General features: G+C 45.7%; 1 long non-coding RNA gene across 2 annotated transcripts; it reads right to left on the reverse strand.

Moving 5' to 3' along the window:
* Positions 1–5,511: 5,511 nt before the first annotated feature.
* Positions 5,512–26,230, reverse strand: LOC127467292 (uncharacterized). 2 transcript variants are annotated; one of them, XR_007903043.1, is made up of 5 exons: positions 24,044–26,230; positions 18,121–18,232; positions 16,336–16,495; positions 15,203–15,380; positions 5,512–6,333 (listed from the first exon to the last, which is right to left on the reverse strand). It is a non-coding gene; the product is annotated as an uncharacterized LOC127467292 (long non-coding RNA). The 2 variants fall into 2 exon arrangements; XR_007903042.1 differs by having other exon boundaries at positions 18,121–26,230.
* Positions 26,231–26,590: the final 360 nt, after the last annotated feature.

A 26,590-nucleotide genomic window follows, 5' to 3' on the forward strand; every position in this document is an offset into this window, starting at 1 on the left:
TGCAGGTGAGGACTGATCACAGCCTGAGCCCCTCAGCACAGGAGCAGCTTTAACAGCAGGTTTTTGGGACTGAAGGCTTTGGGTTTGCTTTGTCACCCACCGGTAGCAAAGTGCTGGTGGGTTTGTGCTCTGGGGCAGGGGCTGAGAGGCACAGCACCCATGTGGGTGTCAGGGCATTTCACAGGACTAACCCCTTGGATCCTGCCTGGGACTGATGGCTGGTCCAAGAGTTACATGCCAGGAGGTGTAATAGTCTCCAAGTAGGAGGCTGCCAGTAAACCCGCCTATGGCAGGGACCCTTCCTTGCACCAGCCCAGCTATGACTGAGACTCCTTCCAGCACTTTCCTTTGAGGTGGAAGAAGGAAATTATCTATTTTTGGGGAGCATTTGCACCAGATGTTCAGTGACAGCAACAACATCTCTAGCACTTCATGCTCTGATTCCACGCAGGAGCACTGAGGTTCTGCCTCTGCTAGGGGTCACTCGGTGGTGACCCTACCCCCTTCCTCCTGCCCTGCCTGACATCCACTGCTGCCAGCCCTGCTCCAGGAGGAAGTAGTGAGTTCACCTCCCCCCCAGCTGCTAGAGGCTGGATCTGTGCTCCCCAGATAGGACAGGAGTGTTGTCCTGCTGCCCCACCATCCCCAGGCAATCAGTGCCATTCCTGTGGTGCCAGGGGTGCTCAGGGACACCCCTAATACCGGGAGCAGCACCTGCCTTCCACACACCCACAACAGAGAAGGGGAAACCATGTCAGTGCTGTCACAGGGTGCAGCATTGCCAGGATGTGCTACTGCCTGGGATTGATGCCTCTGGTCTGTCGGCCTCGACGCTCGAATTTGAGTCCCCTGTTCCTACTGACGTGGGCTTTTCTTTCCATCTGAATCATTCAGTATGCCTTTGGAGCACAATGGAGCTGTGATTTTTTTCAAAGCCGCCAGCCTGCAGGAAACAGAAGGTCTCTGAATAAAAGGGAGGCTCTTGTTACAACTTCCCTCTTATTTACTGTTCCCAGTAGCAGAGAAGTAAAAAGACAATGAATGAAATGGAGGATTAATCATGCGTAGCACTGAAATATAAACAAGGAGACTACACATCCCAGAGCACTGCTCCAAGCCATGGCTCGTGCCTGCAGTGTGCAAAAATCTTGCAGCACCATGACCACCTGGACTTAATGAAAAAGGGCAAAAGGCAGAGGAGGCTCCACAGGTGGTTTTTCAGAGGTAAACTAGCAAACTGGGAATTTTACATGGACTTTTCTCTGTTCAGTGCTCTCAAAAGTTGAATTCAAGTTGATATCCCCTGTGCTTAATCACTGGTCCATGACTTTTGCAGAGGAAACTCCCTATTTTCCCATTTTTTCACACTAATTTTAAAACAATAAAAGTTCAGGACAACTCCTTTGTCCCACAGAAGACTTTAAAAAATGCTTCAGAGAGAACCTACTGTGCTGCACGTTGTGTAGCTTTGCTCCTAAGAAGGGTTGTGGCCATTAGGCTTGCTCCCTTTTCTACTTGCTTTTGGGTCGGTATCCAAATACCAAAAGATTACTAATCATGTTCCTCATTTATTTTTTTAAATCAGAGTATTGATTAATACAGTAAAACCTGTATTTGATTTTCAGCTGTAGAATTTGAGCATTCACCCCAGTCTTTGCAAAGGTGTTGAGCACCTCAACTGATAATAAATTAACCTTGGAAGGTTGTTTGTGTGAGGCAGATTACATGCATACAGCTTTGTGAAGGACTTCAGTGAAGCAAAACACAGGAAAGAAATGTGGAAACAGGGATGTGTAACACAATTCAAATGGCCTGAAATATCTGTAATAAATAGCTGATTTGTGTATCCGAATATCTGCATCTGTCAGGTAAGTTGATTTTTCTGGCCTTGGAATGATGCATTTAATGTGAGGGTTGAAGTGAAGTGGAGACCATAATTGTACAACTTATAGGGAAGCTGCTCCTTATCCTTAATCAAAAACTCCAACAAAGCTCTAAACTGTTCTTTTTACAGTTCTCTTTAAAAAGTATACATGAAAAAGTTAGTGAAAATTTATTTAAGCCACCTGCAATAATAAAACTGAAGTGACCCAAGTCTGAAAATACCACAATACGTCTCTAAGTGAATATAAAAAGCCAGAACATGTGATATAATTAAGCTAATAACCAAACCCAACCGATGTGTGTTAATACAAGACTTGGAGGATTATGTGAATACAAGTCTAGGAAACCAAAGCAGCAGTGCTGCTTAACTAATCTCTGCTAATAACTCCGCTACCCAGCCTTGGCGGCCTGGGGCAGGCAGCGGGCAGGGAGCAGGCAGCAGGCAGGAGCACTGCCAAAGGCTCCTGGCCTTGCTGTCTCCCTGCTTGCCTGAAGGCTTTACAGCTTGCACTGAGGGATTTGTTTCACTTTCTCTTTCTGCTGTGCAGGGCTGCACTGGATGGGTTGCAACATCCTCCATCAATTACTTACCCTGCTTGCATGGAAATCAAAATATGTATTCTTTTTAATAATAAAATTAATTTTTTTTAATACTACCTTTAAAGCCATGCTGATGCTGCATTAAATTCGTCGGTGATACCCTTTTAAATGCCCTTTCTAAATACTTTCTAAGAGGGGAATTGCATTAACCTCTAAGCTGCAACTCCCCTGTTTACACACAAGCAAAGGTGCTGCCAGCCTGAGCCTGCCAGATCCATCCTGGCCAAGACCCCTGCAGGCCCCACCAACCCAATCCCCTGGCACTTGCAGCCTCCAGGTGACTCATCTCCAGACTTTGATTTGCCAGTGGTTCCATGGTGAGGAAGAGAAGGTGGGGAAGAGCTGCCTGGAGTCTCTCATCATGGTCTGAGTGCTTCCCAGATAGGTCCTTCATTGCTTGCCTTTGATTTTATTCATTTTAGGGTAATTAATAATAGAGAGCTCCTGAGCAAACCAAATTTGGACAGTCTTTGGAGATCCAGATAACAAATTCTGGGAAGAGTCTGTTTTTAATCCTTCTACCCACTACAGCAGATGTTGGAGGATCTCAAGTCAGGATGTGGGTTTGCCGTGTGACCTGCTGAGGCCCCTGTGGTTGTGGCATCCCCTGAGCTGGAGAGACTGATTCTGTCCCAGCATTTTCCCATGAGGATGTGCACACTGACAGCCTTGGGAGATCACGGAATCTGTGTGGCACTGGCTGACTCAACCACACACTGCCAATGCAGCCAACAGCAAACGCGGTTAAAAGAATGATTTTCCAAAAAGCTGCAGTTCCTCAGGGCAGTGAAATACTGAGGTTGACTCAATAGTTCATCCCTATAAAAAAACCCTCCACTCCTTCAAGAAGACTTACATTCTACACAGATGATTTTCATCACGTGCCAGTGAGTTGCTGTGAGGGAGGGAGGAGCTGTGATGACGATGGAGCCAACTGGACTGGTGCGGCCTCACCTTGAATATTGTGTGCAGTTTTGGGCACCACAATATAAGAAAGATATTGAGCTCATAGAGAGCGTCCAAAGAAGGACAACAAAGATGGTGAAGAGCCTTGAGGGGAAGCTGCATGAAGATTGGCTGAGGTCACTTGGCCTGTTGAGCTTGGAGAAGAGGAGACTGAGGGGAGACCTCATCTCAGTCTACAACTTCCTCATGAGGGGAAGAGGAGGGGCAGGCACTGATCTCTTCTCTGTGGTGACCAGTGACAGAACCCACGGGAATGGCCTGAAGTTGTGTCAGGGGAGGTTTAGGTTGGATATTAGAAAAAGATTCTTCCCCCAGAGGGTGGTTGGGCACTGGAACAGGCTCCCCAGGGAAGTGGTCACAGCACCAAGCCTGACAGAGTTCAAGAAGTGTTTGGACAATACTCTCGGGCACATGGTGTGACTCTTGGGGATCGTCCTTTGCAGGGCCAGGAGTTGGACTCGATGTTCCTGGTAGGTCCCTTCCAGCTCAACATGTTCTGTGATTCTGTGACTCGAAGCAGGTACTCTGAGACCAGGAACTGCAAAATGTTACCTATACCAGCGGCACTTCTGGGGGCGGTGGTCAGAGTGGGGCATAAGTAAGACTGTGCTTTCATATTTTGTTGTTGTAACTGAGCTGCCAGATTTAATGTATTCCATTTCCAGGGGTTGATGGAAAATGCAGGGATGCTTGTGGGCTGGCTATTCAGAGAATTGCAAAGAGATAATGGTACAAAATGACCTGACTCCTGGACTTTCCCCCACTGCATCCCTGCCAGCCCAACGGGTCCATCATCCACATGGCCCCATTGTCCCCCCCATCCCCATGAGTGGCAGGTGTTGAGTGGGGCTCTTGGGGCTCCTTTTGGAAACCCAGGACGCACCACCTACCCACCCACTGCTCATCCTGGTATTGAGATTCCATGGCAGTCTTGTCACATTCCACTGCTAGGAAATCCTGCTGCAACCCATGGTTTTGAACCTCCTGGACAGACATCCCATTGCTCTTATAGGCATTTTCCCTGAGGCCTTGAATTCAGGAGAATAAGATGTTAAATGAGCTCTGAATATGAACTGAAATACTTCCATAAAATCATCGGATCATAGAATCACTTAGGTTGGAAAGGACCTTTAAGACCATTGAGTCCAACTGTTAACCCAGAACTGCCAAAAAGTGCCACAACACACATCTTTAAATACCTCCAGGGTTGGCAACTCCACCACTTCCCTGGGAAGCCTGTTCCAATGCTTGACAAAATGCTAATAAGGTGTGCTGGATTTTTTTTTCCCTTTCCCCCCTAACTTTCTAGTTTCAACTTCTGCTAGCAGAACCTTGATGAATCTTCATGATGAGAAGATTCCCAAAGTTCATAGAGCTTTGCTTGCTTTTGGACTTGGTCATGACTACTCCAGCAAGTCACCTGGAATTTTGTATAATTGCCATTATACGATAGATTGAAAAACATAGATTATATATTGTTATAAAGTTTGAGGGTCTGTCCTTGCCAGGGTCCTCACAGGCTTTAGTCTCCTTGCCAAGGCTTCCGGGTGCAAGACCTCTGGCAGGGAGCCTTAAACCTCGACCCTCAAAATTAAGGGGAATTTCTAAAAAGGGAGTTGTGTGTTCAGTGTATCACCCAGCCAGGGCAAGAAGGAGCACAGGCAGAGGGGTGCAGGGTGCTGCCTGCTGTCCCAGACCCCTGCGCCTCTCTCCTCCTGTGTCCCATGGGATGCAGCGGGTAATAGGGGCTGCACGAGGTGGTGACAAGCTGCCAGCATTCCGGGTGTTTGATCCGAGGAACTTACCAGTGAGACAGGAAATGTCAAGATTACATCACATGAATAATTTTTTTAAAGCCCTGAAAAAGACCTTGTTAAAGTCCGTGTCTCTGCAGTGTGATCCCAGCTCCTTTTGGTTTTGCTTTGCATTTCCACTTCATAGGAACAGGCAGGCATACCCTCCCCCCAGATATCACTTTTTAAAATCCTTTCCTTTGATTTTACAGTGCTTTTGTTCACCATGGCCTTGGCACTCACTGGGGCTGGTGGAGCAAGTGCCCCCCAAAGGAAAGATGTGTGGGATGCCCACTGGGCCGTGTGGAGCAGGCCATCACTCCAGCATCTGAAGCAAAGCGCAGGCCTTGGGCCTTTGGGGATGCTGGCTGCAGCCCAGCTTATCTGCACTGGGAAAGGACGGAGAAGATGTGGAAGTGGAGCTGCCAGCCCCTTCCCCATGTGTTTGCTTATGTTCTGGGTGGGCACCCTGGGCAGCCCAACTGTGCTGCAGGGAGACACCATAACTTCATAGAGCAAAACTGCACCTCGTTATTCCACTGATTTTGCAAAACTATTAAGGAACATCCAACAGAGTATGTGACCCACACATGTTTAATTTATTTTATGGTTTTTGTTATGATATATGCTGGATGTGTTTTTATAAAATGAAGATTTATTGGAACCTGGAATTTTATGGCTTTAAGGTTCAATTGAGTCCAGATTGTGAGTTTCTCCTTTTGGAAGAGGAGAAGAAGGTTTAAAAGAGCCCATCTGCCTGTGGCACTTATGAAACTCTGGGCCAAGGATGACACCTTTTCCCTTAACTTCTACTATAACGTCAAAGCAAAAATTTACCATCAAATGTTATGTCTTCCATGTGTGAGGCTGCAGATATAGATCGTGGAAGTTCTGTTGGGTTTCTTTCTTTTAAGTAATTATCTGTGCCATAAGAAAGTCAGGACTCAGTGTAGGATCCAAGGATGAGTGGCGAGACAGCACAAACCCAAACCGTGCATAATTACTGACAATGTGCCTTCACTTCAAAATGTGCTCTTGCGCTCTTGATTTTTCTCGTAAAAGCACAGCGATGCCTTTGCTCCCTGCAATGCTGAGGAAAGCAGAATGTTTTTAAAACATTGTAAGAGTGTAAGAGTAACTATTAAACACATTCCACGTATTCATGTAAAATTAGGCACAAACTAAAGCATTTTATTGGATGGTAAACATAGCTTAGTAAAGAATGACATCAGTTCAGAAGAACACTCAGACGTTTGCTCTGGGATCTGCCCAGGGAGGTGGTAGATGCCCCATCCCTGGAGACATTCAAGGCCCCTGCTCATTGCTGGGGGTTTGGACTAGATGGCCTTTAGAGGTCCCTTCCAACCCAAACCATTCTGTGATTCTAGGAAGTAGCTGTGTTGACTTCTGTAAAGGTATTTTGCCTTTGTGCCTGCCAGGCATGAGCAGTGCTGTGGGGTTTCAGTAAGAGAAGGTCTTATGACTGCCTGCTCAGGAGCCTGGGGGAGCCAAAGTGTTCATCATCCACATGCAACATGGCAAGAAAGTAAGGAAACGCTATATTTCTACTTTGCTACCAGTGTCAAACAGCCTCAAGTGCTCTGGTAGGAAGCGAACAGCATCCAAGGAAGCAGAGCCTGAGTCCAGCTCTCCGGTTACCACGACATAAGTAAACAAACAAGTTTATCACAAGTAATGAGGGCATTGTGCCAGCTTCAGTTAAAATAATGAAATGAAGAAAAAAAATCAAACCCAAACCAACAAATCATTACAGCATGAGGAAAGTCCTGAATGAAATTGATTGTTCATGCCAACTCCAGAAATATATCTTGTCGTAAACTAGGGCCTCCACATCTGCTTCAGCACCAGCAGATTCTTTATAAACAGCCTCTTTAATTTTATCTAACAGCCTGTTCACAGACATGCAGTCCAAAAATACATCTCCTTTTTCTCCTCACACTATCCTGAGCTTGGCAGGGCACCAAACATGAGGTTCAGCTCCTAGTTCAAAAAAGCCCTTCTTTAAGCATTGACTGAACTTGATTTAATAAAAACTCTGTCCAGCTTCCTCTGGGCAGCACTAATGGGATGCAGAGCCCTGCACTTCTCAGGGGCTGTTCCAAACCTGCTCCGTGTTGGGCAGTAAGATTTTTTTTTATGGTGAAACAAAATTACTTTGCACTGGAGTTGGGGAACAGGCTAGTGTTCTCCAGAGTGTCTCCGAGGAGTACAGAGCTTTGCTTTCAGATATGCTACCCTCTGAAAATGAGAGTGAGTAGGCAGCACAAGCCAAGCAGAAGCCACACAATGGGATGTCCTGGTGCCACGGATACTCCAAGGGATGCTCCAGTGCCTCTGGTATCCAGTCCCCTCCTCCTGCTGGCCCTGCCTTCCCTAGAGGAAGGAGAGAAAATCATCAAAGCCCCTAATTTGGCTTCCAATCCCCAAGTTCCCCTGAGAGGGGAGATGAATCCATCATGCCCCCAGTGTGGCACCGCACTGCCAAGTGCTTATAGGTGCTTCTGGAGGAAAGACAGGGTATTCACTGACAGAGAGGGGGTGTTATACTGGGGCTTGTTCCCAGAGGTTAGCCCCGACACCTGTAGCAGGACAACCACCTCTGCACCTCCTGATGCTGATGTTCCCAAGCACAGCACCGATTTTCTGTCTGCTGATTGCCTGGGAAAACTGGAAGGGGCATTGGCTGCCTTTTAATGTCAGGACAAGAGTGGCTGATGTCACCTTAGAAGATGAAATACCTCCCTGCTTAATTGCAGACCCAAATTTCTCGAGGAAACTCGCACAACATCGCATTCACCACGATGCAGGATTTAGTGCTCATTAGCTCAGTAGTTGAAAATGTTTCATAATTATCCTGTTCGACAATCCAAGGCATGGATTTTGAGCCTCAAAGTTTGCAGTGATAAAGAAATATTAATGGCCTGGCACATCATGATGTTCAGGGGAAAAGGATGTTTAATAGTTTCTCCTTATGGTTCAGTTGTTTATTTAAATTACTTGGAAACTAAACCAGCAGCAAACATAACCACTGCTGTTGGGCGGCACAGTTAACAGTAAGTCGAATTTATTTAGCAAAAGATTAAATGGAGTAAAATAAAGGAGGGGGTAATTTCTTGAGTGTTCAGTGAGGCAGATCCCATTGCCAAGACATGGAGGAGGATCAACAGAAATCCCCCAGAGCCCATCCAGTCACTTGGTCATTCTGACAGAGGCAAATGAGCAGCACAGATGTCAATGAAAGGAAACTACTGCTTTTGGCAAAGGATGCTGCAAGTCTGTAGTGATACAGAGACTCTCAGTTGCTCTGGGGGATGCTGGTGGCACCCTGGTGTTTTTTATCACCTCCTGGAGGGATTTTCTGAATGATCTTTGTGGTTGTGCCAGGAAGGCTTGAGAGCCTTGTGCTGCTTGGCTGTCAGTTCCCAGCAGCGCTTGTCCTCTGCAACAGGAGGAAAAAGTGGGTTTTGCTGTGGGGGCTTGTGATCCCTACAGTCAGGTACCAAATTGTACTTTACAAAGCACTGCATTCGTCCTATGATACTTTACTGATCTGAACATGGCCGATGCCAGCCAGCTGAATTTCAGCTGAATATTTAGGAGAAACAAATCAAAGACAGTTAAATGAATCGGAGAAGTGGGTTTAGCTGCCCAGCTGTGAGCTGCAGTACACTGATCCTTCCTCTAACATACTACACCAGGAATGTATTTCAGTTCCAAATTATTAAAAATCTCTCCATTTTGCAAATCACATTTCAGAAGCTATTTTAGTTGTACAAGCATCCATTTGTTAGTAGTATCAAAGTGCTAGTGATACCTGTGTACGCTCTGCAGGATTTCCTTTCATAACTACATTTCACATCTCCCTAGCACAGGTTCAGATAACCTCAGCTGAGATGTACATGTAGATCTCCCCAGCATTTCTTTTTTTGGCCTGTCTCATGACTAGTTGGGTCAAATGGAAAAGCCACTTCTGAGTTAAGAGGCCCAGAGGGATATGGTGGGCAAGGGAGCAGGATGTAGGCATGCACAGGCACATCTACTCAGGTGGTGGCTCTACCATCTTTGGAGAGGGATGGGGTTTTCCAGAGCCTCATCCAGCCAACGTTGGGAACTCTCCAAAGTCCTTTCAGCCTTGCTTACTCCCACTGGAGCTTGCAGGTAGTGATACTCTGTCTCTGCGCATTCTGTACAGAGTGCCTCTTGAAATCCTCTCAGGCAGAGATGCTAAAAGCCTTCTCCCAGTGAAGGCCGGAGGATCCAGCTCACTTGGGCTTAGCTGATACTGCACTAGGAAGAAGGATAAGAAGGAGGCTTGAAAAGGTCACACTGAAGCTGCAATTTCCAAACCAGTGTGAAGGAACTGGATGCCTTAACACTCTCCAGATTAAACACTTGTTCTTGCCTGTTAATGGAATGTGCTGTAAAACAGCATCTTCTTTACCTATTCAAGGACAATTAGAGGGAGGGACTCGCTAATACTCAGGAAAAAACTCTTTGTCTGCAGAGGCTGCTTTTCCCCACAGGTTGCTGGTAGAAAATAGTGGCTTGTGAACAACCTGAGTCAATGGGGCTGCAACAACAGCAAAACTGGAGGAAAGAAAACACAACCTCACAGGAAACTTAAACAGTAAACAGAGAAATAACAGGTCTGAGGCACCCATAGGTTTCCTGGATTCATTTCCCTCCTTTTCCAGCATTTTGCTGAGCACTATAGCACTATTCAAGCCATTATTACATTAAGAAGTTTTTTGGCTTTTCTGCCTGCAAAAATACTCATCACTTTTAAATTGAAGGCATCACTGTCTTATCTGGTCTGCAGCCAGAGGGACTGGAAGCAATAGAAGTGTGAACTTTCTCCTTCATCTCAGAGAACATTAACTTCAAAGCCCAGCCATAAACTTTCAGATGTAATGACTATTTGTCCAAAAGAGAAACACATCAGCTTGATCAATGACTGAAAGGTATAAAACACAGAGGTTACATTTGCTAAACACTTGGGAAAAATACATGGTTGTAGTGGGGTGTGTGGAGGTGGAAAGTTACTACTGAATTATTTGGGCAGGCAGGACTAAGGGGCAGCATCAAGGTTGTCATGGGTGGTTGTAGGTTCAGCACTGAGTGGTTTCTGTCCCAGAGGAGGATGGGTTGCCATGTCAGAGTGTGCTCCAGTGTGCCCTTGGATGCAGACCTTCATCGTCAAGTGGGGACCTTGTGGCTGTGCTGGCAGCCACACTACTGTGATGCTATTCCAAAAAACTGTGGGAGAAAACATTTCTTCTTGCAGTTGCTCAGACAAAGCATTCAGGACCACCAGCACTTTCTCTTGTGTCTTTCTCTAGTCTCTGACTAGAGAAAAACCTGCTCTGGGTGCAGCTGCCTTTTCCCTTGAGCTCCAGGGCACAGGGGTCGGGTAGTCAGTGTGCTAACAGAGCTGGTAAGGCATGCTCAGAGATTTCAGGCATCTTTGGTAAGATTCCCCACATCCTTCCTATTGTTTTAACATGCTTTCCATTTTTCTGATGAAAATTCCATGGAAAAAGAGCGTAAGGATGTCTTTTTGTTTCCATGTCTTGAGTAAGAGGAATCTAGATGGACGAGAATTATATAATGTGACTTTTTTCCCCAGTAAGCATTGCCTTTCCTGATAACGTCCCTTCTCCCCTCAGCCATTAAGGCTTGTGGGAGGAGCTCAGACCTCATCCTCTCTCTAGGTGGTGGGTGCACAATCCTTGTATGCAGCACACAGTGCTTGGGGTGAGCACTTTGTAGGATTAATCAACTATTTGGTGAAAGTGTTTTCAAAAGAAGTAATTGGGACGACTTGCTGCTAGGCACCAGCTTCTGCTTGCTGAGGCTCCAGGGCTGGGGAATGTGGTCCAGACCTGTGTGATTCCCCTGTCTTAGGATGGAGAGGAGGAAGTGCCAGAGTACGAACAGAGATTTTGAAAGGTTTGTAACATCTTCTGCCAACATGTTTTTTGAATCAGCCTTGCGTGAACAAGTGAGAGCCCGGAAGAGCCGTGTCATCCTTGAGGGACAGCTGGGCTTGCTGGGGGGCTGCTCCATTTGGGATGGGAGACAAATGGTTGCTGCCACTGCACGGGGAAAAGAGATGTTGGTGGCGTTGCTGGCTGCTCCACAGGCTTTGTTAGCACCTTGCTTTCCACCCATGCTGTGCTTGTCTGTCCCCTAATCCCTCTGCAAGGTGTTAAAATGCCTCTATAGGGAACCAAAGAGCAAACATGAGCCCTTCTTGCTCACCATATATGCTTATGTCCCCAAATCCCTGTTGGAGTGAATGGAGTTGATGGGGTGCACCCAGGTTCCTTGCCACACAGGTTGGGTGATGAGATAGTGGCTCAGCTGTTGAAGTCTCTACCTGCCCCTAGATGTTCTCTGGCCTCTAGGAGGTCTCAGTGGCCTTCTCCAGGCTGTCCTGTCTCCCCTACTGCATTCCAAACTGAGCTCCTCCCAGCATCCTGGGGAACAAGCTGCGGGGGTGGCCATGAAGTGCTGGACCTGAGGATAGCAGTGGGAGCTGAGATGACATTCTGGAAACGTAAAGAACAACTTTGTGCTGAATCCATCTTGTCACTCTCCTCCTCATGGCACATCACCTTCTGCCCTGCCTTGGTCTCAATGGAGACTCCAGGGACAAGGACAGATAATAGTGGGTAGACGTGGGGCAAGAGGAGCAATAGGGGGACAGGTAAGTAATTCATTTTAAGGGGCAGATGGCTTTACTCAGGTAAAACCAGTGCAATACCAGCAGGTCCCCCAGTCAGTTGATCCCTATGGGTGTTGGTGGAGCAGTGCTCAGCTTCCCCTGTAACACCACTGTTGGAGGGAGGCAGTCGGACTCCTTTTCCCCTGTAAAGTCATACCTGTGCTTTGTAGGCATGTTTCAGTGCATTTCAGTCTGGTCTTTGCGAAGGGATCCACTATAGCAATCCCTTTTCAGTGCCTGGAGTCCTATTTTTTACCTCCACTGGATCATGTCCTGGGCTTCAAAGCCTACGGGGAGTAGTGACCCATTTTATTACACTGTCATAAAGCAATGGCCTTTCTCTGTTCCTGTATAAATAATAAATAGTAATTATATTTGTACATGGAGGCCTGCCAGAGGCCATGAGTATGAGACTTGAGATTTACTTTGAAAAAAGGAAGAAGAAAACAAGAATCCTGACAGCTTTTTACCTGGCTGCACAGCTGTGCTGAAAGAGGTGCCCTGCGGATCAAAGGGAACCCGCTCCTGTTCTCACCAGGTGCTGCAGTGCTTCACCTATTAGAGCAGATATTAGTTATCAGGCAGCAGTGCTATGAACAGCACAAACGTGCACTTTGCTCTTCAGAGGCTAGGAAAGCCAGAAGGATGCCAGATTAGATTTAGGAAAGCACATATGGATGTGTTGCCTTCTTCAGCCTTCCTCCATTGCTCTGGAGGAAGACAGAAAGCACGGCTGTGGACAATCACAGCTGTAGAAGCATAATTGCAATTGCTGTCTGAGAGCTGCTTAGTGCTTCTGATAATCCTTGAGATCTGCAGTGAGTGCCTACAGTATGAAGGGAGAGTATTTGAAGGGAGCGTATTGGGGGCAGGGATAAGAGCACAGGAACAACTTTGCAGAATGATTGAAAAAAACTACCTTTAACCTTTCAGTGTTTACATTTCACTGAGGGAAAAGATTGTCTGAGGCAAAAGCACAAGTTCAGAATGAAGCCCAGATTTCCTGATCTGGGATTTCAGGTGTTTGGAAAGTGTCTCTGATGCAAAGTCCTATATTGTGGCTTTCTCTAAAGGCTGAGCTCAGCTCTCAACCTCTTCACTGGCCAGAACTACAGAACCAGTCCACTGACAGCAAATTCCACCAGTTCTCTTCATACATTCAAAGGGATGCTTAGCTTCTGGGGACATAATGGGAAGGTGACAGCAGTGAAGTCTCATTTCAGTGTCGGGATCAACTATGTTTCAGAAAAACCTCCCTCTAAACCCCATACACTGCATAACAGATGGCACATCTGTTTCTATTTCCAGTATGATCTCACTAATCACTTTTTAAGAATCTAGCATCCAGGGTTAATCAACATGAGCTGAATTACAGTAAAGGTTCCTACAGCAACAGAAAAATCCTGTGCAACTCCCTTTCCTCAAGTTACCCTCTTGGATAGTGAGGTTCATCCTCTGAATTCTGCGCAAAGCCTCACGATCCCTGAAAAGCCAGGGCCTCTCTCCAAAGACCTTCTGCCTCTCTAGGCCTTTGTCTATTTGACAAGGCAGATCTGCCAATAATTGATTTTCTGTTTGGTAGTCAAACTAAAAGCTAAAAATGCATGGTACAGGTCAACGCCAAACCCTTCACAGAAATGGAAGGGCGGATTCCCAAGGAGACTTTGTCCTCAGCCCCAAGGCCTATGAAGAGAAGCTATCACCCACTATAACCCACTGCCTACAACATAGGCTCAGAGCACACAGGATGAAAATTCAACCCCCTTCTGTTTCTCATATGGAAAAGTATTTTAAAAAAGGTTTCCTAGAAGCAGTATCACACCCAGTGTGCCAGGCAGCACCTGAGGCATGTTGAGAGAGAGGAGAGCAAGGCAGGAGACTGGCTTAGCCTGGCCGTGCCTATGCTGCTCAATACAAGCAGGCCAGGGCAGAATGGCACTGCTGAGTTCACAGGCACCATGCCTAGAGCTTGCTTCCGGAGAATAGAATTTGTCTTGGAAGCAGCTATTTGTAGGGATCCAAACCAGATCTTAGAGTTAGCAGAGAGCCCAGCAGAGAATAAGCATAAGTTGAGGGCTGGAGTCCATCTCTTTGTTGCTGGTGATATAATGTTTGTTACCAGGACATGGCAGTGGGACTTCACAGGTGGCTTAGCTGAGAATGGCCACAAATAACAGAATCATAGAATGGCTTGAGTTGGAAGGGACCTTAAAGATCATCTAGCTCCAAATCCTCATCATGGGCGTAGATGCCACCCACTAGACCTGGGATGTCCTCTGAGGACAAACTACTTGGCCCTGATTTTTTCCCCCCTCCATCACCATAGGCACCAGCATCAGTCACCAGGGTCCCCCAAAGCCCACTGGAGCCATAACAGGCTGCTAAAATGGCAGCCTTGGCACTTGTAGGTCGAGCACAGCCAGTGGGGGGAAAGCCAGGTGTTTGTAGGTGTGCTTCTTTTAAAGTTGATTTATTTTAGCAGGACTTTTACAGTGTGCAGCTGGCTGTGGAGGCCAACAGACATGGCAGTGTCCAGGCCAAGAAGACATTGGGGCTGGTGAGGGACTCCTGGAACCCTTTGGGGACCACCTGGTTTAACCTGCTTTGGCTGACCCTGTTTGAGCAGAAGAGATCTTGGCCTAGGCAATCTCCAGAGGTGCTTTCCAACCTCAACCATTGGGTGAGATTTATTTAAACCTCTGGCATAAAGCACAGTTATTTTCAAGTATTCCATCAATTCTCAACTCAATACAGGAAATGTGGCTTTCAAGGCCAACAGCACATTGAACCTTTACCAGACTGTGAGGTCAGAGATTCAGAGGGGCTTTAACAACTTAACAAACCAGGGAACTACAAAACATGCCATACAAGTCAAACGTTTCTATGCAACAACCATATGATCGAAAGTTTCTCACACAAAACCATTTGCTGTCAGGACAGAGTGGAGCCAAGTCAGTGTGATTCAAGTTTTTAGATCAATTTTGTAAAACTTCAGAAGGAGTTACTTAGTGCCACCCAGTGTTGGCAGAAAGAAAAAGGAAGGTTAAATATGGTTACAACTGGGTGTAGCCCATTGAAATAGGAAAAAAATCCCAGCTCTTGCTTTCTGTATCAGGGGTGAGCAATTCCACAGAAACTGTGTAGCACTGACGTCCAAGAGATAGGTGTCCCAGAGCTGAAATGGCTTAGCCACTTTGTTAAAAAAACTTACCACTTTGTATATTCACTTTTCAAAGCAGGTAATTAGTTTGAGATGCAGATGGTCCCTTTTGCCACAAGACTCACTCCCCTAGTCTGACATCAGTGTAAGTGAGAAAGTTGTGCTGACTTTTCTGGTTAGGTGCTCAGGAGTTTAGATGAGAAACAACTGTATAAGATGTATCTCTTTCCTAGAATAAATAAATACAGTTAGATATTACCTTTTCCCCACTTTGTCTCAGATGTTGCACATGACCTGACTTTTCCTTGAATCCTTTAAAATGATACAGGATCTCATGTATATCAGACATGAAAATACTCTCCCAGTTAGGATCTTTGGATGGCTGAATAACTGCACTCATGCTTTTGTCCTTCAAAGGACTATATGGAATCACAGAATGGTTTGGGTTGGAAGAGACCTTAAAGACAACGTAGTTCCAATCTCCTTGCCATGGGCAGGGACACCTTCTACCAGACCAGGTTGCTCAGAGCCCCATCCAACCTGGCCTTGAGCACTTGAACACATCATGGTCCGATTTAACAGTCATGGACAGTGAGATTCTGAGCAGGCACTGTCCTCCCCAGATGGGAGAGCTGGGGCATGGCCAAGGGGGGATGGAGGAGATCTGGAGCCAAGAACCCAAGTGGGAAAGCTGGGAAGGGGAAAGCAAGGCCCTGAGATAGCTCAAATCCACCAGATATTGGTGGATCAGGTCCTCCCAGGGTTGTGGCTTCACTTGTTGTGGCCACGGCAGAGAAATCCTCCTTCTACCATTTTGGGCTCCTTCACTCTGCTCTGAAGTATTCTCATTGCCCAGAGGGAAAAAAAAGACAACAGTGGTTTGAGTGATTCTCTGCCCGTTCTTTATTTCACCTCCTAGAAGAAGAAGGCCAAGGAGAGACTGACACAGGAGTTTATCTCAGATTGATACAACAGAAACCCAACAGCAAGCTGCAGAGTTAGCTCTCCTCTGAAGTGACATCACCTCCATGAGCTGCCATGCTGGCACTCCATATTTCTGGGTGGAAGGCCTCCCTACTGGCATTTTTACTTTTTTTTTTTCCCACTCATGAAGCCATCTACCAGTCACACAGCCAATCCCTTGGATTTGTGCCTGCTGACAACAAGTCTCCTTTCTCACTTACCTTTCACTAAGTGCTGGGAAACAGGCCAGGCAGTGTGGCCACACATTACGTGCTGAAAACTCCTCTTCTGGGGCCAACACACCTGAGGTGTTTTTTTCTTTTCTTGCCAGTCCCATGAGGTTCCTGGGGGACCTGGGAGCTGGGTTGCCTCTGCTGGCTCCTGTTGAAAGACCTCCATGATCATTAATTGCATCTGCATGTCTCACTAGGGCCCTATGTATCCTAGGTGCTCTCCACAGCTATGAGAATCTTAGTCCTCCTCTTACAGAGCTCATAATTTAAAACCCAAGGCAGAAAATCACAGAAAATTCCTGTGACAACCGCTCAGCTCGTGCCTCAGGAATTCATCAAAAAGATAATTTTCCCAAAGAAGGCTATGGGACACAGTGTGCACAGAAGGAGTTGGTGGAGGAAGGAGATCAGACAAATACAGCATTCTTGGAAAAAAAAAAAGTATCTGTGTGCATCCCCCCAGTTAGGAAGGTTTACAGAGTAGGTTCACAATGAGAGACAGTCCCCGCTCCGGAGGTTTTACAGTCTCAGCAATCAGAATGAAATAGTAGGAAGGGGAAAGGCAGAAGCAGGAGACCTGTCAGTCCCTGTGTTACACAGAACAACTCTGCTCAGTTTGCAGGTCTGAGGCATTTTTAAGCCTATAAATAAACTGAGAACGTTAATGATGCCATTAATCTCCACTGGCTGCCGTCCCAGCTATTTTCAGTGGCGAGGTTACCTTGTTTCTCCCAGCAAAAGTAGGTCTCAAGGGGAGGGTCAGGCGAGCAGTGGGGATGGATGCTTTGTGCCCAGGGCCGGGGCCAATACCCTCGGCGTGAGGACACTGCCACCATCCTTGGCAGCCCAAGGAGGAGGTGTCCCAAAAGCCAGCACAAACCAGACAAAACCAGACATCAGATAATAAATGATGGGAAAAAGCAGAGTGCTGCCAGCTGTAGAGGGAAGCCTGTGACTGCCCCTGGTGCAGCCCTGTGGCAGAGGTGTCTTCTCCATCTCCTGCAAGGAGATACCCTGATGGAGACCCTCTGCTCCTCTGTAGCTGCTGGGAGTCTGCTCCACCACCTCTGCCTTTCTGAGGACAGGAAGTGGCAGGGCTCAGAGCTACAGAACAGAGGGGAGCCCAGGACGGGACAGGCCAGGGCATCCCAGCACACTAGCCCGGGGCAGGGAGTGGCTGGAGTGCAAGTCCCTGAAGAAAAGCTGCCTTGAGACAGCTTCTTGCCCGGTATAGCTCTGAGGTTCATCTTACAAGTATACCATGCTTTTGTTTATTTTATTATTTCTGTTACAATATGCCAGGAAAAAATATTATTCCTAAAAGAAAATAAGTTCACACTTACTGGAAAAAGGTGCTTTCAAAAATCAAGTCTACACATTGCTTTCTTTGACCTGCCTGCTCAGATATCCAAGACAGTTGGATACCATCACAGAGAAATTAATGTTCCAGTGCCACCAGAAAATAACACTGCCCAGCTTTTTCTTTTCTCTTCTGCAATGAGCTCAAGATGTTGAGACATTCACCAAGTAATATTACAAAAGAATCATTCACACTCTGGTCCCAGGTGACATGTGGCTACTGTAGCTATTAGGACTTACCCTCCCTCAGTGGTATAAGAGTCAGTTTTCCAAACTTCTCAGGAAGTACCAACTGTTTTTTGTTCTTTGTGTTGCTTAGTGTTGTTTCCTGAATGTTTATGTCTACAGTGGTCTGAATGCCTTTATAATGTACCAACTAGGAAAAATTAAGAGAAATTTGGATATTTTTCTTACCTTAACAATGATATTTTGGGGCCAAAGTCAGCAACTTCTCTGTGGAAGATCTGGCCTACTTGACCTGGATTGAAGCTCACAAACAATGCAGTCTGTTCTCCCTCAGGAACTGCTACAAAATGCATTTAATTTACTTGAGTTTTGCTATTTTCCCTCAATTATATCCACTGGACAATCTGAAAGCACTGCTGATGCTATGGCTTCCATGCTGCACCTGCTGTTTACCCTCTTCTAGGGGACATGCAGGATATGATCATTGGTATAAACTGCAGGAGCATCACTCTCAGTAGGGAAGTGGGGGATAAAAAGCCCCTCAGAGGTATTCTGTGTCTGAAAAAACAGCATGTCCAATAAAGAACAAAATTTCAACTGCAATCTTGCACAAGATACACAGAGATACTCCAGACAGACTTAAACATTCAACTTGACAAATTAATCAGCTTGTCAAGCAAAGGCAGTCATTGTGGTCAGAGTGGTCATGGAAGGTAACTAATACTCTCCATTTGCAGCATCAGGCAATTAAGAATTTAAAATATTACAAGAGAGGAGAACTGAGATATTAGAGAAGAAAACATATACACAGGAGTGAAGACAGCAACATATAAAGGCGGGAAAATGGAAAAGAAATGCCAGAAATGTTTTATATTGACCCAAATAAATAACAACCTCAAATGAAATGGTTCAGGCTTGTTTCATATGGTAAAGATACAGGCTAAGCCAAGTGAATGGTCTCAGGCTAGTAGCAAAGAAGAAATTATTCCCCTAGAGCAAAAAAGGTATCTGTTTATTCATCTCGGTTATGAAAATGTCCTTGTCAGATATTGGCTTAGCTCTCTCTGGGCAGGTCACTTACCTCCTCCCAGCTTCAGAAGAGACCTCTAAACCACTGTCCCTGCAAACACGATGCACCTGTGCAGTTATCCCTCTTCTTCCCAGGAGCACTGAACTACCTGAGTGGTCTCAGAAGGCACAGACCTTCCCTATGCCTGGAAAATCCTGCTACAGAAAAATGTGACTGCTAGTAGCAGTAATACTGGAAGAGATCCTTGTACTTCCCTGAAGCCTCACCTGCACAGAATCACTCTGTGGGGACAGGGTTACATTAAACGTGCCTTTCATGGCAATACCAGGCAAAAAAATTCCTCCTTGCTCACCCCACTGCTGACCCCAGAGCATGGCTACTTGCTGTCACAGCGCTTCCTCGCACCAGGAGAGAAATACCGAGGACCAGGGTCCAGAAATGATCAGTCATAAATAAAATCTAGCAAAAACTTGTTGCTGCTTAGAAGAAATCACCAAAGAAAAAACCTAAGTCAGGGAGTTCCCTGCTTGGCACATCAATGATGAGGTGATGCAGCTCAGAAGTTGGAAGGAGCAGCTAGAGAAGCAGTGGGTATTGCTGCCAAAGGTTACCCTCAAACTATGGCCAGTGTTTCCACATTTCCACAAGGATGGAAAGAAGGGTGACAGTGTCTCAGACAAGAAATAGGTGGATCAAGGTGGGAGAGCTGAGCCCTGCACCCAGGCTTAAGTGAATTGATACACGCAAGCCCTGACTGACAGCACTGGTGACTCCAAGAAGGCCTGAGGACTCACACCTGATCTACACATTTTGGGGAGCAAGAAAAGTAGTGATTCATCAGATCAGTCATAGAAATGTGAAATTCTCTTTTGTTAATGCTGACAACTAACTCTTATATTTGCCTGGTACAATGGGTACAATGCCTTTCCTTAGGGATACTCAGGTATGTGGCAGTAGAAGCCCATTGTTGCCTTCTGTAGGACCAAGATGATGCTGTGCTGGCCAGGCAAGAAAACAATGTTGCTGCTTTGGTTCTAAGCGAGTGCTGAACAGGACAAAAGAACACTGGAAAATGCCCACAGCTACATAAATGTGGCATCCCAGTGTGCCCTGAAGCAGCAGAGCCTCCTAGTGCTGCTGGTCTGAGTGGACTGCGTTAGCTCATTCGGGTTTCTCAGAGTCCTGGAGGAGACATTAGACAGTTGTGAGATTCAGTCTCTAATTAGGTCCCTGTAGTGGTAAGATTGCTTCCTTTATAATCACTCAGTGGGAACTAGTACTTTATCCTCTGTACTCAAATTTTTATTTCTTTCACCCTCATTTTCTCTCCAATGCCTGGAATCTCCAGTCCACTGGATGACAGCTGCAAAAGCCTATGACATTCACTGTAAGGATGATTCTTTTCAGCTGCTTCACATTTCCTTTTGACAAGCTCTTCTAGTGATATTTACTGCAACTAATGAATTAACTCACAGCTGGACCACTTGCTAGTCTTTTCAATCCAGAGCTGTTTTAAATCTTGATTAGCTGGTTTGATTTGTAAATCTCACAGGACTGCTAACTCCAAGCTGTTCTGTCTTACTCTGTGTTCAGGAGACAGTTCCTGGTTATGCAGAGCAGTAGTACATTCAGGGGGACTCCACCTCTCCAGCAGGTAGAAAAACAGTGTATTATCCAGAGGAAGCAGTTCAGTTCACAGGGAAAATTATTTAAATAGCTGGAAAAGAAAAAGTCTTGGTATTTTAAGCATCTGTGAAAAACAATGCAATGCAATACATATTACATTTCACAAGCATCTTGCACAAGTGATATTACACAAATGCATCTTTCTCCATATTTTTGCAGATCCTCTTTTCTGTTTCTAGCTTCTGAGCACATCCCTAGCAGTCCAGCATTTCAAATTAGGATCCTTATTTGAGTTCAAACATGAAATTAGTCTAATTTGTATAGATTCTGCCCTCTCAAGTCCCAAGCTTCTTATAGGGGTCAGCAGGTGTTCGGCTGTTGTGACTGTCAGGTCATTTGCATTTTGGCAACCAACTGTGGCTTTAGGCACCCAATTTTCAGCGATTTGACTCCCAATTCTAAAAATTTGGCCTGGAGGTAAGCAGCAAACTGGAATTTGTAGCCCAGAGCCTGGGAACATGCTAGTCATGTAGTTGCTTAAGTTCAGGTTGAAAAGTGAATGCACATGCAGGCTCTTCACTTGTTTGAAGACTTACAGCAAACCAGGAAGTTATTAGTATCAGAGCCCAAACTGACTTGAGAGTCAAACAATATCAAACAAAAGGTGTCACCCCCTTTTCCTGTTTATATCTTGCTAGTTTAGAAGACAAGGGAGATGAAGAGTCAAAGAGTTTCTCAATTTGGTGCAACAAGGCAGTTGAAATCGAACCAGCAAACTGTACATCATAACAGTAAATACATGGCATCTCTCTCCTCAAGACTTTAAAGTTTTTGCTGTACTTTTAAACAAACAGGCAACCTATTTTGAAATGATGGGGTGGAGCAGGACAAAAGAATGCAGTGCAATAGCATTCAAGAGTTTAGACAAAGTGAGCAATAAATGAAACTACAGGGGAGGGTAATGGTCTGCCTTGATATAATTATCTCAGGAAAACACTGTAACTAAAGAACTTCCTCCTCAGAAAGTGTCATTTGATTTTCAAATAACACAGGTCATTAGGACTACAGTTCCATGTTGTGTCTGCATGATGGTTTATCAAAGCAGGATCAAATTACTGCCAGAGTCCTGGGAGGAAGCTCTAAGGTAAAGGAAAAATACTGTACATGCTGGCTTACCACAACACAGTGTAGAAATGAGCAGAACTTGCTGGACTCATGGCCCAGCCTCATCACATCAGCACAGCACAGGCCAGACTGCACCTAGCCCTCTGTTTTCACTGCTGGTGAATACAGTATTTTCTTTCACACAAGGACAATTTTAAAAATTGTCTTTTCTAAAAGGGAACTGGACACAGTCCCTCCTTGAAAGATGAGATTGACCAGGAAACCCTGCAGAGAGAACGGTCAGCATTGGGAAAAATGGAGTACTGACCTGTTGGGATGTGGGGTTGTTGGGTGCCTGAGCTCTTATGTGTTTTGTCAGCCACTGTGAAGGCAACAGAGCCTGGGAGCTGCCTTCCTGACCTCCATATTCTTAGAGGATTTCTCAAAAGACTCATGTTGGGCACAGAAAAGCTGGTACTGAACAGACAAAAGGCAAACCCCAAGTATATTTATTTGGTTTGACTTAAAATTGGGTAGGTCATAGTTCCCAGCATAACTTGGGTTTTCTTTAAAAAACAAAACACTATCAGTAGGTGTCAGTTCCCTTGGAAAGGTTTCCTTTGTCTTGAAGGAACAAGAGATTGAAAGAGTGAAAGAACCCAGCAAATGAGTCCTCACGTTCAGAGTTATCTGGAGGTTTGGCCTCGTTCTTTATTCCCATCCTATCTTGCTGAGGCACTCACAGACACACAGAATAAATTTCTAGTAGGTAATCACTCCCACAGAGCCCTACGCTCCTCAGTTTACGTTAGAAAAACACTCTTTGTACTGCAGAAGATTAAAAAAAAGGAGGTGCATTTTCTTTTCAGCCCTTGATAAGGTTTTAGCTGCAAATGCAAGGCAAGAGTCACACTGTCTTCTTTCCACAGAGGCTGCAGATGTCAAACAAAAACATCACAAATCTCCTGGCTACCTAAAGGAGACCTGCTGTACATGACTTGCAGGCATCACCACCTCTGACAAGATTTGTTACCTACACCATTGATGTACAAATCCTCAAGAGAAGGCCCAGAAGTTGGCTGTCCCCCAAAATGGCCTCTTTTCTCCACTCAGGTCACTTTAGGGGTTGCTGAGTAAAGAGGGGTACAGGAAGTAGCTGCCAGGCTCCCAAACAGATACTTTTGTGGCTACAGCCCTTACTAGACTCTTTCATTGTCCCAAGCTTCACCAGTACAAGGGAAGGAAAAGACTGTTAACAAGAGGGCACAGGACCACGGGATGACAACATGGATGGCCCCACCGGCTGGCAGATGCAGTTGCATGTTACAGCTGAGTCAGTCTAACAGCTTCTTACCAAAGATGTGGTCAGCTCCTTACTGGCTCTAGTCCTGTGTTCCCACTCCTGCCTTTGCTGACTCCTACCCCCTAGAGTGAAATGCTGTTTCACATATCTAAACCAAAGAAATCAAACTAAATCAAGTAAGTCTCATGAGTCCCAGCCTAGATTCTCAGCTGCTAGACCTTTCTTACAAATTGGGAAAGGAAGAAAAATAAGGAGAGGGCAGAGACAGGACCTTTAAAGGCTTGGATTCACAGTGATCCCATACTATTGCCCCTGCCCCTCCTTCTCTCCCCAGCTATCCCTCCAGCAAGCTCCAGTTTCAGACCACAGTACTTCTCAGAGGCCTAGCCCATGGAGGAACCAAGCTGCTCACCAACTCCTTCCTCAGAACACGTCGACCTATTCTGTAACCAGCAACCACAGCACAGATGGAAGGAATAACCTCTCACCTCAGCCTCACCTGGGTGCTGAGCAGGAGGCAGGAGCTGGGAAGCAGGATCTATAAATCCTGAGATTTACCTGCTCGCACAGTCCTAGCAGGTGTCCCAGTGATGGGTGGTTCCCACCTGAGCTCATAGATGAGGAGGAGGAGGAAAGGAGGAGGAACGGTTTCAGATGAAGTGGAGTTAGGCAAGACAAAAGAGTGCTTGCTAGCAAAAGAAAATGAATGATATAAATAAAGATATGAATAGTTTTCATGTTTAAACAAGAAATGTGAAAGGTGAGAAATGAAGCAGAATTAAGAGATAGCATTCTGGAGAGTGAATGAGAGAGATTTACAGCTCAACATCAGTTCCTGTGTAGCTCAGGTCAAACACTGCTTTGCATTTGAAAGTCAGCTACACTGAGTGCTCTGAAGGATCCCCTTGGCTGTCCATGGTCTACAGTCAAAAGGTAATGCAGAGCAAACCTCTTCAAGGCCTGACATGGCTCTCTCTCGCACTGTACCTGAATGCCTCACAAGTATTAATTTCATACATCTCAGGGGTACAGGAGCACCATTTTTCCTTGGAGAATGAGGGGCAAAAGGCAGGATGGGAGCAGCTTACCGAAGGGAGTAACTGGCAAGGCAGAAACCTGGATAAATATGGCCTAAGTTCCAAGCTAGCATCTGAACTTCCAGACACACCCTCTTCTCCTCCAAAACATAAGAAAAGAAGAAACAAATCCAAAAGTATACAGCAGTGGTTTAAGTCATTTTAGAGTCTTGGCTGCAACCTCCCATGCAGCAATCACCACGCAATCCTGGCTGCTTTCACCGCTACCATCTTACCTTTCCCTGTCAGGTTTTCTGTTGCATTCTGCCTGAGGCAGAAGCCGTTTAAGCTTTCCCATTACTCTACGTGTGGCATGCAGTATCATGGGGTATCTCACAATTTTTGATGCTGAGTTTTTGACTCAGAGTTGAGTTTTTAACTCAGGCTATTTCATATCACTTGTATCTGCCTTCTGAAGGTTTTCAACCCCTATAAGCAGCTGACAGAAGGAATATGAGTGCACAAGAGCCATCCATGCACATGGCTCAGGTTTTACTATCTCTGCTTACTCTGAGATTTTTGGTATCAGGGCAATTATTGGGGTTGCAGGCGATAGCCCTTGAGGGCAACAAGAATCTGGATAGTGAACCTGACCTTAGGCCAGCGAGCCTAAAAGATCTGTGTGCAGCAGAAGCTGGTTTATAGGAATGAGCTCCTGCAAATTCGTTTATGCAAACTGATGTCCGAAGTGCTGCTGGAAGCATTTATGCGATAGATACGTGACTATGTGTTCCTATTCCTAACTATTCCTATGTGTATCCTCTCTGCCTGCCCTTCAAGGCTTTGCTCTGAATATAGTGATGCATAATATTCCTGAGGAGTCTTGGGAGAGAATGCAGAGGGTCAAGTTTGCTTCAAAGCAGATCTTCAAACATCTGTTTGTACTTATGGCACGAATATTCAGCACAGTACAGCACATAGCTGCCTGTAGCTTCAAGGCAAACACAAATGCTAAGAGGTATTAAACACTCATAAACAAGATAGCCTGGAGCAGCTTATCAGATAGGTGGTAATGGGTGGGGAAAGGCTCACTATATATTTAAAGCCCAGTTGTTTTCCCACTGAATTTTGCCATGTCAGTTACGGGCCAGGGAGAGGAAGACTCTCGTGTGTTTTAACCTGGAAATATTGCTCAGGTCAGTCAGTTCTAACTTGCTCCTGCTGTGGCTCCTGCTCGCTGTTCCACCAGGGTGTAAGGGCAGCCTCAGGCCAGCCACTCTCTGACTCATGAGAGGAAAGAGACAAGGGCCAATGCCAGCTCCATTTTTGACAGCTGGGTCACCACTATGGCAGGTTACTCCCATGGCAGAATGGAGATTACCCAAAAGGATAAGAGGTAATATCCCTGGCAGCAGAGGCCTTGCTAGCCGGCCATACAGGAGCATCTGGGGGAGACTCTGCCCTCAGATTATTGTTTGGTTGGAAAACAAATGAGCAGATGAAGACATTATCACCCTCTGTTGCTTGATACCACTCTACCACCAAAGGCTAGAGTGCAGCTGAGACACAAGGACACTTTTACTATTATCTGAGTGAGAGGTATCATGATTAATCTGATAGAAATTATTGGTGCTTTAGTCCTTTCCACACCTTCTCGGTGAATCATTTGGCTGGCTTGAATTGTCTATATCATCTCCTATTAGGATCAGATGATTGCCAGTTCTGGTGCAAAGAGGGGACAGAAACACGGGGTAGAAGCTGTAAGGACCTGAGGTACAGAAGCAGTGCTGTTTTTGTTGGGCATAAACTACTATAGACTACATCTGAATATTTCTAGTTCACAGTCTTCTGTCTAGTCTAATCCCATGTCCTTGGAGATTTCAACTCAGATGCCATTTGGAGCAGCTCTGCCCTGGACGTATGTTGGCCGTAATCTTTGCCAGCAGAGTAGCAAAAACAGCTGGGTGGGTCAGTCACCTCACCATCATTTGCCAGACCTTATTTGTCAGAGGCCTAAATCACAACACAAACACTAGAAATCAGCCCGAAATGGATATGGCTAGACCACAAGACCTGAAAATTCTCTGAAAATGTGCAGCCTAACTCAATAAATAGTGCCTTCTCCAGGATAGATAATTTGGGTTCTCCAAGCAAAACAGTGCCAAAAAGAAAAGCAAATCACACCAATATTTTTGGCAATATGGAAACATCCCTGAATATTACAAGGTACTTAGTACACAGGCAGAAGCTTCCAATGTAGATCCACATTCACTTCTGCATTTCTGGAGGTGAAGAGGGGTTTTCAGTCATGTTGAGCTAATGCAACTGAGCCAACAGGAATTAAAGCTATGCCCTTTACTGCCTGTTGAGACATGGTGAAAGAAAGCAGCTACCTTAAATCAAAGGGTCCAGATTCAGGGAGGTACTCCAGCTAGAAATCAGAAGGCAGTTTACAGATACTTTGATAACTTGAGCTTTTATCATTCCATAGGCCCCCAAGATCAGTTGGTGAGAGCTGAGTAAGTTTCCTCATATGGTATTTGAAGGCAAAGACAATCTACATTTGCTTCCCACAGGCAAGCTCAGGCAGCTACAGCGTGTTATAAAAAGAGGAGATTA

The sequence above is a fragment of the Manacus candei genome, unplaced genomic scaffold, assembly GCF_025592945.1.
Source record: "Manacus candei isolate 608988 ecotype Guabito, Panama unplaced genomic scaffold, ASM2559294v1 h1tg000014l, whole genome shotgun sequence".
Classification (NCBI taxonomy): Eukaryota; Metazoa; Chordata; class Aves; order Passeriformes; family Pipridae; genus Manacus; species Manacus candei.